General features: G+C 35.0%; 1 non-coding gene across 1 annotated transcript; it reads right to left on the bottom strand.

Moving 5' to 3' along the window:
• Nucleotides 1-399: 399 nt before the first annotated feature.
• On the bottom strand, nucleotides 400-503 carry LOC112096558. Its single transcript, XR_002904459.1, has one exon. It is a non-coding gene; the product is annotated as a small nucleolar RNA R71 (small nucleolar RNA).
• Nucleotides 504-13748: the final 13245 nt, after the last annotated feature.

Raw genomic sequence — 13748 nt, 5'->3', positions numbered from 1 at the left:
AAACAAGTTAAAAATAAAATGGATTTGCAACCACAGGAGAGGCCATTTAAGGACTACTTCAGTCCTTTAGCTAATTTGAGCACATCATGCATAAGATACCCAAATGTAGCTGCCAGGAGTTTTGAACTAAAACCTAGTGTGCTAAATTGTTTCCCAACATTCTATGGCCTAGAAAATGAGGACCCATATAATCATTTGAATGATTTTCGTGCTATTTGTCAAACATTTAAATATGAGAATTTTTCAGATGATGATGTAAAACTTAGACTATTCCCATTTTCTTTAAAGGATAGAGCTCGTTCATGGCTTAATACATTGCCTGCTAATAGCATTACATCATGGGAACAAATGGTAACAAAATTTTTGAATAAATATTTCCTAGTGCATAAAACAAATGCTATTCGCAGGGAAATTTCAGAGTTTACCCAGAGAGAAGACGAGCAGTTTTTTGAAACATGGGAGCGATTCAATGGGCTACTCTTGAAGTGTCCATATCATGGGTATGAGAAATGACACAAATGCCAATACTTTTTGGAGGGATTATTGCCGAATGTGCAAGAATGGCTAATGACAACATGTGGAGGAGAGCTAATGTCAAAAAGTGCATCAGAGATTTGGGAATTCTTCCAGCGACAAGCGGATAATTCCCAACAACGGAGTCGATCACTCAGGAATACTAGAAGAATTAAGGGAGTAAATGAGGTTCAAATTGGCGAGTCAACTTCGGGAATCAAAGAAGTCAAGGAGATGGTTGAAGGTCTTGCTCGACAAATAGCATCATTATCGACTGCTAAATCAACAGAACCACATGACCATGACTCATACTCCGATCAAGCCAATGCCATAGGTGTAATGAGAAAACCATCAAATTACAACCCATACTCCAACATATATAACCCTGGATGGAGAGACCACCTCAATTTTTCATGGTCTCAAGGATTCCAACAGAATGGACTAGCAGCTCCAGCTCCACCAATGCAACAAATTTCTCAAATTTCTCAAGCCTCTCAGCCCCCATTTAGACCATACAATCAGAACCAGAACTACTCTCAACCCATACCATAAGAGGATGCATTCCAGAATTTTAAGAATGTTACTCACTCCACGATTGAGCAACAGAACCGCACCATTGATAGACTACGAAATGAGTTGAGAGCAGGCTTCAACTCACAAGCCCAATCAGTTTCAAGCCTCGAGAAGATGGTGGGACAACTTGTTTCTTCAGTTCAGACCTTGGCAATGACCGTTGAGAAAGGCAAGTTTCCAAGTCAACCAGTGCCTAATCCTAAAGGAGTACATGAAGCAAGTACCAGTTCACCACAGCAGCATGGAGAGGTCAAAGCAGTCATGACCTTGTGAAAAGAAAAAGAAGTCGACAACAAAGTGGAGATGCTGGTGACAAAAGAAAATCAAATTGTACCTGTGAATGTTGAGGAATCATCACCGGAGGAGAAAGAAGAAACCAACCCACGAGAATATGTTCCCAAAGCTCCATTTTCTCAGATGTTAGCGAAAGGAAAGAAGGGAAAATCCACAAGTGAGATTCTCGAAATCTTCAAACAGGTAAGTGTTAACATCCCTTTACTTGATGCTATAAAGCAAGTTCCATCTTATGCCAAGTTTCTTAAAGATCTTTGTACTAAAAAGAGAAACATTCACGTTCAAAAGAAGGCATTTTTAACAAAAAAATGTTAGTTCTATACTCCAACACAAAATTCCTCTAAAATGCAAAGACCCAGGCTCCCCCACTATCTCATGTAGCATAGGGAACCACACAATTGAGAAAGCTTTGTTGGATTTAGGAGCTAGTGTAAATCTGTTGCCTTACTCAGTATTTTTGAAACTTGGACTTGGAGAATTACACCCAACTCCAGTGGTGTTACAGCTTGCAGATCGGTCCACGAAAATACCTCGTGGTATTGTGGAGGACGTGCTTATCCAAGTAGACAAGTTTTATTTTCCTGTTGATTTCATTGTAATTGACACTCAAACAATACAGGATTCAAGGAAGCACATCCCCATTATTCTAGGCCGAACTTTCTTGGCAACTGCAGATGCTCACATTCAATGCAGGACTGGAAATATGCAGTTGTCCTTCGGCAACATGACTATAGAGTTGAACATTTTCAACATTGCCAAACAACCTCATAATGCAGATGATGGAATTGTTGATGTGGATTTAATAGAAACAATAGTTGATAACACTTTTCTTTCAAACTTTAGTGATGATCCTTTACAAACATGTTTAACTCACTTTGGTTTTGATTTTGATATTGACAGATCGGTTGATGAGGTCAACGCCCTGCTTGACTCAGCACCATCTATGGACACTAATAAATGGAAGTCAAGAGTTGAACAACTAGCACCATCAGAGAAGAAACTCATCTCATCATCAGAATCGCCACCGAAACTCGAGCTCAAACCATTGCCCAACACTCTAGAATATGCATTTTTGGGAGAAGAAAGTATTCTACCGGTAATCATCTCATCATCCCTAAATGACGAACAAAAAAGTAAGTTGTTGGATGTTTTAAAAGAGCACAAAGGAGCATTAGGATGGACCATAGCAGACATCAAAGGTATAAACCCAGTAGACTGCATGCATTATATTCACCTCGATGAAAATGCTAAATCTACTAGGGAAATGCAACGTCGGTTAAATCCTAATATGAAATAAGTTGTTAGAACTGAAGTCCTTAAGCTATTAGACGCAGGTATTATTTACCCAATTTCTAATAGTTCATGGGTCAGGCCTGTACAAGTTGTCCCTAAAAAGTCAGGAGTCACAGTAGTTACCAATGCTGATAATGAATTGATACCAACTAGAGTAACTACAGGATGGCGTGTATGCATTGATTATAGAAAGTTGAATTATGTCACACGTAAAGACCATTTTCCTTTACCATTTATCGATCAAATGCTTGATAGATTAGCAGGCCATGAATTTTATTACTTTCTAGATGGCTACTCAGGATACAATCAGATCCCCATAGCACTAAAAGATCAAGAGAATACCACTTTCACTTGCCCTTTTGGCACATTTGCATATAAGAGAATGCCATTTGGATTATGTAATGCACCTGCTACATTTCAACGATGCATGTTAAGCATTTTTTCTGATATGGTTGAACGATTCCTTGAAGTCTTTATGGATGACTTTTCTGTCTTTGGTGATTCGTTTGATCAATGTTTACATCATCTAACACTAGTTCTGCAAAGATGTATCGAGAAGAACTTGGTCTTAAATTAGGAGAAATGTCATTTTATGGTAAAACAATGTATTGTTCTCGGTCACATCATTTCAAGCAAAGGTATTGAGGTTGACAAAGTCAAGGTGGATCTCATTTCTAATCTTCCTCCACCCAAAACAGTCAGAGAAGTAAGATCTTTCCTTGGGCATGCTGGTTTCTATAGACATTTCATTAAAGATTTTAGTAAAGTTTCTAGACCCTTATGCAATTTACTTGCTAAGGATGTACCTTTTATCTTTGATGATTCATGTCTTGTGGCATTTGAAAAACTAAAGCAATTGTTAACATCATCACCCATCATTCAGCCCCCAAACTGGAGCTTACCATTTGAGCTCATGTGTGATGCATCTGATTATGCAGTAGGAGCAGTATTAGGACAAAGAGTTGATCGAATTTCCCACGTTATTTACTATGCTAGTATGACATTTAATAATGCACAATTGAACTATTCAACTACTGAAAAAGAAATGCTAGCAGTAGTGTTTGCATTAGAGAAATTTTGATCCTATCTCATTGGTTGTAAAATAATTATATTCACAGATCATGCTGCTCTTAAATATCTTCTCACAAAGAAAGATGCAAAAGCTAGACTAATTCGTTGGGTGTTACTTTTGCAGGAATTTGACTTGGAATTCAAAGATAAGAAAAGGACAGAAAATGTTGTGGCAGATCACCTCTCTCATCTCCATTTTGACACAATTACGGATCCATTAATATTGAATGAGTCATTTCCAGATGAACAATTAATGAGTGTGGAAGTATTACCTTGGTATGCTGATATAGTTAATTATCTTGTTACAGGTAAACTTCCAGAGCATTGGACCAAGCAAGACAAGGCTAAATTCTTTGCAGAGATAAAGAATTTCTTTTGGGATGACCCGTATTTATTCAAGTATTGTGCAGATCAAATTGTTACACAATGTCTCCCAGAAAATGAAATTCAGAATATTCTTTTATTCTTCCATGAACAAGTTTGTGGAGGCCATTTCAGTGCTAAGAAAACAGCAACTAAAGTTTTACAATGTGGTTTCTATTGGCCAACTATATTTCGAGACGCTTACACTTTCTGTTCTTCATGTGATAGGTGTCAACGAATGGGGAGCATTACACGAAGGAACATGATGCCACTAAATCCAATTTTAGTGGTTGAGATTTTTGACGTATGGGGTATCGACTTCATGGGACCCTTTCCCCCGTCTTTTGGTCATCAATACATATTGGTTGCTGTTGACTATGTATTGAAATGGGTAGAAGCAATTCCATGTAGAACTAATGATCATAAGGTGGTGATAGGATTTTTGAAAAGCAACATTGTTTCCCGCTTTGGATTCCCTCGAGCAATAATCAATGATGGTGGTGCCCATTTTTGTAACAAAGCATTCAAGTCTCTTTTGACAAAGTATTCAATCACTCACAAAGTGGCGACCCCATATCATCCGCAAACCAGTGGCCAAGTTGAGATCTCCAATTGAGAAATAAAGCACATATTAGAAAAGACGGTGAGGCCAGACAGAAAAGATTGGTCATTAAGACTTGATGATGTATTATGGGCATATAGAACGGCTTTCAAGACCTCGATTGGGATGTCACCCTACAGGCTAGTGTATGGAAAAACTTGCCACCTACCTGTGGAACTCGAGCATCGTGCATATTGGGCAATCAAGAAATTCAACTTTGACATGCAGCAAGCCAGCTCAGAAAGAAGATTACAGCTGGCAGAACTTGAAGAAATTCGCAATGACGCATACGAAAATTCCAAGATTTACAAGCAACGAATGAAAGTCTTCCATGACAAGAAAATTATGAGAAAATCTTTCACTCCAGGTCAGAAAGTGCTTTTATTCAATTCTCGCTTGCACATATTCCCAGGTAAGTTACGCTCTCATTGGTCTAGCCCATTTATTGTACATACTGTTTTTCCACATGGGGCAATTGAAATTAAGGACCCAAAGAACGATGTCACATTTAAAGTTAATGGTCAAATATTAAAGCCATATCTAGAGTACCAACCACATGAAAAAGACACCGAAATAAATTTGAGTGACCCACCAAATTTGAATTGAATTGAATTTTTTTTTCTTTTCGGTGATTTGATATTTTTTTTCTTTCTTTATATTATTCTTTTGCTAATTGAAATTATTTTTTGCATAAGTGTGTTTGTTTAACTATTAAGTTTTCTCTTATCATTTTTTAATCATGAGTACCATACTTAGACCGTTTCTCCTGAACATTCTTAAACCACTTCAACGTGTCAAAACTCATCTCAAAAGGCAGATTCAATTTTGTAACACACAACGCATTTAGGCTCTATAACCACTAGAGTTAGTAGCCTATGTTGAGAATCTAGAAAGCCAACTCAGAGATATTGAGAGAAGTGTTTACGACATCCAGTTGGAGCTTGAGGTAAATTCAATAAGAGGACGATTTTAATTTTCTTTGCGTGTTTTAATTTGTTTTTCTATTTGTGTGCTTTAGTTTGTTACCCCGGTGAAGTGGCGGATAACGGTACTCCGTGACAATCAAGTCGGTTACTTCAGTTTCCCATAATAACTGATATTCTGAGGTGAAAGTATGGACAGAAACGACATTCTAGCAAAGCTTCACAAGCGATTCCCTTCAGTTCCTCAGAATGCCCTCCTTACGATCTATAAAGCTCGGTTCGAACGCATGCGATTACTCATGAGGAATAACATACCTGCTGACATCCGTTGGTTAATCAAGGCTAAAGTACGATCGGCAGGTGAGTTACCTCCAAAATTTATTGCATACATGCCTGGTTGTGGTAAAGGAAATTATGCAAGAAAACGACGAGCTCGAAAAATTTCTGTTGCTGGTCATAAGTGTGCCAGAATGAGTTGCAATAAAAACCCATGTTCTTTAGGAATGGTGTCTGATAACAGGGAAGATAAGATTCAATTCATTAGGGATGGCTTGAATAAGGAGTCATTGGATGATATCCTTTTGTCTCTTGAAACGCATCCCAGTGGATATGCGCAAGGAGCGATTCTCTAGTTATGACCATTATTTCAGAAAGAGCATGCATGATATAGTCTCGGGAATCTGAATGTAAACGACCATGTTTGCCAGTTTATAAGAAACCTGGATAGAAAGCCTATCCTCGACCCATAGAGGGCGTTCAAGCCGTTTCTGGACATAAAACCAGAGGAAGATGTGAGCCACAGTCGCAACTACCTGTAAATATCATTTTACTTTACTGTTATTTTATTTCACTATTGTTTTATTGTGTGCATTATTGTCTTTAATAATTTTATTACTGTTTGCTTTTTCCTTTTTACTGTTTCCTTTTTGACTCACAAGTCACGTGCTTTACGCGTTATTTGACACCGACATGTTACCTCATACACAACTGTGACCCACTGTCACCAAGACTCTTAAATGTGATTTTTTTTTGTCAAGCACTCACAAATTATTTTTTGAGAAGTATCCCGATGGGAGCTACTCCAAATAGACAATTCAAGAACATTTGTGTGCTTTCTAGATTTAACTATGGCAAACATAAAGAGTTCGTTGAGGCAACCGTCGATCTTAGTCGAAGTATAGCAAAGAGAAAATTACACTTGGTGTATGGAGGAGGTAACCGAGGGTTATCAAAAATGGTCTCAGAAGCAGCTTTTGTCAAAGGAAGTCAAGTGTTAAGCATCATCCCAAGAGTCCTAAAACCATTGGGCAGTTTGTCTGACTCATCAACTGGAGAAGAGTTAGTCGTCTCAGGTATGCAAGAAAGAATAACTGAAATGCTTAATCATGCTGATGCTTTTATTTTCCTTCCAGGAGACCTTGCAACACTAGAGGCACTTATCACACTAGCATCTTGGGCCCATCTGCACATCCACCAGAAACCCATCGGTTTGTTAAATGTCAATAACTTTTATGATGGCTTTATCGCATTTCTTAACCATACAATAAAAAACTATTTCATTCCCTCTAATGCGAAAAAACTCTTTATTTGTGCTTACACTGCTAATGAGCTACTTGATCTGTTACAAGCTTATAGACCGGAGCCAGACCCCTGGACCTTTGTGTTGGAGCATCCAAATAATGATGGTAACAGTAGCCGCAGTAAGAAGTACAAATTAGATTTAACTCTCCGCCTGTAAATATTTTCTTCTGTGTTGCACCACCCAGGTGATGTCTTCTAAACTTTACTTCTTTCCTTTAAAACATTGAGGACAATGTTTCGTTCTGGTTGGGGGGAGTGAATAGTTGACAATTGTGGAATCTTTGTTAAGTTTTTACTGATTTTTTGTTGTAGAAACTAACTGTTGCTAACGTTTCGTGTTGAAGATGGTTGAATATGGAGTGTAGTGACTCTAGAAACGCATTTTCATCGTTTGAAAAAAAAATAATAAAAAAAGTAAAAAAACAAAAAATAAAAAAAATTCAGACATTTTCTTTTTCTTTATTAAGTTTTTATGTTCATTTTTCTTCTTCTTTCTCCTCTATAAATATACATTTTCAAATTTTTGAGCCTTTAAAAAAAATCCATTTTCTTTTTCTATCATTTTAAGTGTAACTTTTCTAATTAGTTGTTTTGCATCATATTCACATTTCTGCATGCATATTTTCTTTTCATACTTAGAATAGGTTGGGGGGTAGAATGTTGTTTAAAAAAAAAATTGTATGATTTGTTTTAACATTGGATGACATGATTAATTTCAAATTTTAGTATTTGTATTATCTTTGGTCTTAAGTGATGTTACGCTATATTTGCTACTTTACATGTTGATGTCGGAGACAAATATGAGTTGCTTGAAGGAATGAACATGTCATAAATAAGTGCCAAGTGAGTTGTTGAGCCTATCATTTTCTTGGAGAGTAACTCTTTTGCCCATTCTCTATACAGCTTAACAGTTTATTATTTTACACACGATCTCTAGATTTCTTTTGAGTTAACCCTAAAAAATAAATTGTAAAATAAAAAAAAGAAAAAAAAATATGTGTTGCTATATTGGAAAGCCCATCTAACTAGTAGATATAGATGATTATTTAGAGCCCTAAAAGACGATGGAAATGCCATCTTTGATCCGTTTGAGTCTTTCTAGCCATCCCTTTTATTAAATATCCATAGTTAACCCTTTTGAGCCTTTAAAAAAAAAAAAACTTTTTCTTTGTCAACTTATCATCTTGACCCACTCCGATTTGGAGTATTACCCGATGTCTTATAAGTTCCATCACCTATTTATGTTTGAGAAAATGTAAATAATTATTTTGTTTAGTGAAGTTATGCCAAATAAAAGCAAAAAAAAAAAAAGTTGTTGTTTCAAAAGAATAAAAATAATAACAATAGGTGAAATACACCTTGCAACTTAAAAAAAAAATCTCTGCATTTTTTCTCAAACATACAATTTGTTTTCCTTATTTCCCTTCTGTGTTAGCCATGTCCTTAGCCTACGTTACATCCTAATAAAAGTCCTTCTTGATTTTAGGGAACTATAGTTTGAAGTAGAAGCTAGTTATATGGGCTAAAAAGATGTAGTGGTGCATAATAATAATAAAAAAAAGAGATAAATAAAATGGGTTGACTAGCATTTTTATTTGACTTGAGATCGTATTATTTCTAAACTGAGGGCATATTTCTTTCATCTTGGTGAGAGCATGTGATATCGCTTCTTTATTATTTTCTCTCAATTACCATTCATTGGAGTAACTATTTTTATTGGGTTTAATTTATTTGTGAGAGTGTCACTACTTCCAGTGAGATTTTGGGGTTTGACATGTCATTCTTGAAAGTAGCCATAACAAAGTCTACTGGGCTAATTCATGTGAATGGTTGATGTGAGTGTGATGTTTCTTTAGACTGGAGATAATACTTATACTTTTATTTGATTGCTATTATTAATCTGATTGAATAAACACGAGTGTTTCTATTAAAAAAAATCATTTTGGATTTGAATTTTTTATTAAAAAAAAATCATAAGATTAGTATCGTAATTTCCCCATCTTCTTTATTTTTATTTGTTTTGTTCTCATCTTTATTTTTATTTTATTTGTTTTGCATGCATGGTCGAAGGTCATTATTACCTAATTTTAAACCTATAGACCTTGAACTCGAGAAAACACTTCGCCAAATAGTAATAACCTTATACTAGGGAGCCGGTTAAACCAGGACGGTATTTAGACAAGATTATTACTATTTGTCGACGAAAAGTCAAAACATCTACAATAATTAGAGGGGAAGAAAAAATAAATTTACCAACTAAAACCCATGGAACATGTTGAGACTTCATCTTCAACCCAAACTTGAAAGAAAATTACCTACTCATAATTAAACTGGGGGTAAAATGGAAATTTATTAAAATACATAGAAAATACAAGATGGAGAAGGAATTACAAAAAATAGAACTCAAAAATGAATTCAGGGATGCCAAATTAGGGGGGAGCCCTATTTTTTATAGATACACTGAGTAAATCATGACCATCAGATTAAAAATATTTTGGACGTTCAGGATTGCGCCACGTCATCAGTCAACAGTACGCAGTTTGACCACGCGGTTTGAATAGTAACACGGTTTGACCACGTGATTTGAACAGTCAGGCGGCTTGAATAGTGACGCGGTTTGGTTGTAAATAATCTCGTGTATATGCATGTACCGTACACACGATTTTTGGTCCACTGACATGCTGCCACGTCATCGATCAACAGTACATTAGAATTTTAATCCAATAGGATCGTGACACCTCATCAGTCAATGCCACAGCATCGGTCAATGCCATGTTATCATTCCGTATATGTAAACAATGTTGTGAACAGTAACATGGACAGTACCGTACATGTGAACAATGTCATTTTTCCTTTTATGCTCCTCCTAAGGTTTTCGACTGTCCTGAGTTCAAAAGTGATGTCTATTTTGCTGTCTGATCTCTCGTTCATTGTGAAATGACCATGATGCCCCTAAACTATATAAAATACTTAATTAAAATAAAACACACATAATTAAATTACAAGAGACTTAAATACATAAAAGTAAGGGTGTTAGTAAGACTTGAAATATAAAATGACGATTTTCTCCTTTATAAATATACACTTTCTAACACTCAACACCGTACGAGTAATAAATTTTTGGCGAAGACGCTTAGCCAAACACTTGTCCAAGAAGTGCCTTGATTCAAAATCAGATTGATTAGAAGTGCTCTCTTCCTGGTGCGCCCGTTTGGGTGGTGGAACATGTGCTTTCCCTTTTCCTCTACTCTGCCTTGAACTAAACATGATAATATTTGAGTGATTTGAAGAAAAATGAACTAATTAAAAGTAAGATGATGAAATTTAAAAGGAATATATGTGTTCAATTCGAGTAAAAATTGACTTAAGAAAGAAAAATTTGGAGAGAAAATTCGGGTGAAAACCTAGGCTAGATTTGGGATCTTGTGATTTTGATCATAAAAATGAGTTTGGAAGACAATTTTAAGCATAAGGAATGACAGGAATGATTTTTTTGAATCAATTTGGTGTAACAATCAAATGAAAATGGTGGATTTTAGAGTGAGAATGAGAGAGGAAGAAAATGGTTTTTAGAGAGAGAGAGAACTGGATTACCGAATAAAGAGGACGAAGATGAACATGCTTTAAAAATAAGAATCCAACTTAGCGCTTTTTCACTAATCGGATGGTCGGTTTTGTTCAGTAAGTGAATATTACGAAAACGCTTTACCGTTTTTTCATAACTGACTGACCGGTTTTATCCAGTAAGTAAACATTATGAAAATGGTTTACCGGTTTTCTCTATCCAGCTTTGTCTAGTGAGTAGTCCTTGAGAAAATGGCTTATCGATTGGTTACAATCGGTATGTTGGTTCTACTTCAAAAGTTATTCTGCATCTTATTGAATTTTGGTTAACTAGTTAACTTGTATTGTGCACACCAATTTATTTTTTGCTTAAAACTTGATTGATTTTAAATCATTTTGTGATTAAAACTTTTCAATAAGTCATTTAATACATGAAACATGAATATATACAAGAGCAAACATATCAAATATATTAATCATATCAATCAATAATGCCATACAAAGAAAAAAAATTATAATTTAAGATGCAACATTCATCATTCAAAGCTTATGCCTTATCTTTATGAACTACTCTTCACTAAGGGGGTTTGTAAAGATATCTACAAGTTGATTTTTAGTAGAAATAAATTTAATCACAATATCTCATTTTTTAACATGATCTCTTAGGAAATGATGTCTAATCTTTATATGCTTAGTTCTAGAATGGTGAATTGGATTCTTCGATAGATTGATAGCACTAGTATTATCACACAAGATAGGTATTTGATCAAGATTAATACCATAGTCTCTAAGGGTTTGTTTCATCTAAAGGGCTTGTGCACAACAACTACCTACGACAATATATTATGCCTCGGCGGTTGAAAGTGCAACCGAATTTTATTACTTACTAAACCAAAAGACAAGTGAATAACCTAGGAAGTGACATGTTCCACTAGTACTTTTCCTATCAACCTTATATTTGACAAAGTCAGCATCCGAATAACATGTTAAGTCTACACGTTATCCTCTAGGATACCAAAATTCAAGATCTATGGTTCCACTCAAGTAACGAAAAATCCTTTTAACAACAAGCAAATGAGATTCTTTAGGACATAATTGAAATCTTGCACACAAGCATACGCTAGACATAATATCGGGTCTACTAGCAGTCAAGTAAAGTAAGGATCCGATCATACCTCGATATGTTTCGACATCAACTTCCTTACCTTTTTCATCTTTGTCAAGCTTCATTGTTGAGCTCATTAGAGTACTTTTTATCTTTCCATCTTTAAGTCCGAACCTCTTAGGTAAATCTCTTATATATTTGGCTTGATTGATGAAAAGTCATTTTTCAGTTTGATTTATTTGAAGTTCAAGAAAGTACTTTAATTCTCCCATCATGCTCATCTCAAATTATTTGCTCATACAAGATGAAAATTCCTTACACAAAAACTCATTAGTAGAACCGAAAATAATATCATCAACATAAATTTGAACAATAAGTATATCTTGATTTTTATGCTTAATAAAGAGAGTTGTCAGCCTTACCCATTGAAAAACAACTGTCCAGCAAGAAATTTTTAAGCCTATCATACCAGGCTCTAGGTGCTTGTTTTAAACCATACAATACTTTTATTAACTTATAAACATAATCTGGAAATTTCTCATTTTCAATACCAAATGGTTGTTTCACATAAACTTCCTTCATAATGTAACCATTTAAAAATGCACTCTTGACATCCATTTTGATATAAAATGAAATATTTATGACATGCAAATGCTAATAGCATCCTAATAGATTCCAATCTAGCTACTGGTGCAAAAGTTTCATCAAAATCAATTCTTTCTTCTTGGTTGTAACTTTGAGCTATTAATCTAGCTTTATTCCTTACAACCACACCAGATTCATCCATTTTATTCCTAAATGCCCATTTAGTGCCAATGACATATTGATGTTCAGGTTCCTAATTCCCACACATTGTTTCTCTCAAATTAGTTTAACTCTTCTTGCATTGCCATAATCCAAGATTCATTGTTTTTCGCATTCGAAAAGGATTTTGATTCAATTTGAGATATGAATGCAGCATATTGATAGGTATTTCTAAATGATGTTCTACTGGTTACACCTTTTGAAGGATCACCTAAAATTAACTCTTTAGGGTGAGAAGAGCAGACCTTCACTCCTCGGGGAGTGTTTGAGAAATATCTTCTTGTTGCTCCAAATTTGTTACTTCTTTTTGTTTATCCTCCTGATTTTCATGTGATGCGTCCTCTTGTTTATCTTTTGATGATTCTTCTTGTAACTATTAATCTGCATCATCATTAACAACAGCTTCTCTATAGAGAAAGGGTTAGATACATCAAACGTAACATGCATTGACTCTTCAACAACCATATAGTTCTTTTATTATACACTCTATAATCTTTGATTGTATTTGAATAACTAATAAATATGTCAACATCAGAATTTGGATCAAATTTACTAAGATTATCTTTTGTGTTCAAAATAAAATGTTTGCATCCAAAAACTTTGAAATAACCAATATTGGGTCTTCTATCTTTCAAAAGCTCATAGGGAGTTTTATTGAGATGAAGTCTGATCAATACACGATTTAAAACATAATAAGTGATGTTGATGGCTTTGGCCCAAAAATATTTTGGTAATGCATTCTCATTCAATATGGTTCTAGTCATTTCTTGAATAGACTTATTTTTTCTTTCAACAACTCCATTTTGTTGTGGAGTTCTTGGTAAAGAGAATTAATGCACAATGCCAAAATTATTACAAAATGTTTCAAATGTATGATTTTCAAATTCTCCCCCATGATCACTCCTATTGAATGTAATACCATAACCTTTTTCATTTTGAATCTTCTTACAAAACACTTTAAAAGCATCAAGAGCATCATCTTTATTAGCTAAGAATAATACCCATGTGTATCTATAAAAATCATCAACAATTACAAAAGCATAATACCTACCACTTAAGCTAG

Source organism: Citrus clementina, unplaced genomic scaffold, assembly GCF_000493195.1.
Source record: "Citrus clementina cultivar Clemenules unplaced genomic scaffold, Citrus_clementina_v1.0 scaffold_8, whole genome shotgun sequence".
NCBI classification, from domain to species: domain Eukaryota; kingdom Viridiplantae; phylum Streptophyta; class Magnoliopsida; order Sapindales; family Rutaceae; genus Citrus; species Citrus x clementina.
The sequence above is the reverse complement of the archived record's forward strand: the minus strand, read 5'-3'. Positions and strand labels throughout refer to the sequence as shown.